General features: G+C 41.0%; 1 non-coding gene across 1 annotated transcript; it reads left to right on the plus strand.

Moving 5' to 3' along the window:
* Window positions 1-432: 432 nt before the first annotated feature.
* Window positions 433-540, plus strand: LOC112799292 (small nucleolar RNA R71). The gene has a single exon (XR_003200867.1). It is a non-coding gene; the product is annotated as a small nucleolar RNA R71 (small nucleolar RNA).
* The last annotated feature ends 236 nt before the right edge of the window (window positions 541-776 follow it).

Here is a 776-nt window from a genome sequence, read left to right on the forward strand (position 1 = left end):
GGATGATTCTCCATGAAGGATTATAGGTGTTTCCATAGGGTTCTCCATGTAATTCACCTCTTCCATTGAAGGGTTCTCAGGATCATAAGCTTCTTCCTCAGATGAAGCCTCCTTAGTACTGCTTGGTGCATTTTGCATTCCAGACAGACTTTGAGAAATCATATTGACTTGTTGAGTCAATATTTTATTCTGAGCCAATATGGCATTCAGAGTGTCAATCTCAAGAATTCCTTTCTTCTGACTAGTCCCATTGTTCACAGGATTTCTTTCAGAAGTGTACATGAATTGGTTATTTGCAACCATTTCAATCAGTTCTTGAGCTTCAGTAGGCGTCTTCTTCAGATGAAGAGATCCTCCTGCAGAGCTATCCAAAGACATCTTGGATAGTTCAGAGAGACCATCATAGAAAATACCTATGATGCTCCATTCAGAAAGCATATCAGAAGGACACTTTCTGATTAATTGTTTGTATCTTTCCCAAGCTTCATAGAGGGATTCTCCTTCCTTCTGTCTGAAGGTTTGGACTTCCACTCTAAGCTTACTCAATTTTTGAGGTGGAAAGAACTTTGCCAAGAAGCATTGACTAGCTTTTCCCAAGAGTCCAGGCTTTCTTTAGGTTGAGAGTCCAACCATGTCTAGCTCTGTCTCTTACAGCAAAAGGGAATAGCATAAGTCTGTAGACCTCAGGGTCAACCCCATTAGTCTTGACAGTGTCACAGATTTGCAAGAACTCAGCTAAGAACTGATGAGGATCTTCATGGAAGTCCAGGAACTTG

The sequence above is a fragment of the Arachis hypogaea genome, chromosome 4, assembly GCF_003086295.3.
Source record: "Arachis hypogaea cultivar Tifrunner chromosome 4, arahy.Tifrunner.gnm2.J5K5, whole genome shotgun sequence".
Lineage (NCBI taxonomy): Eukaryota > Viridiplantae > Streptophyta > Magnoliopsida > Fabales > Fabaceae > Arachis > Arachis hypogaea.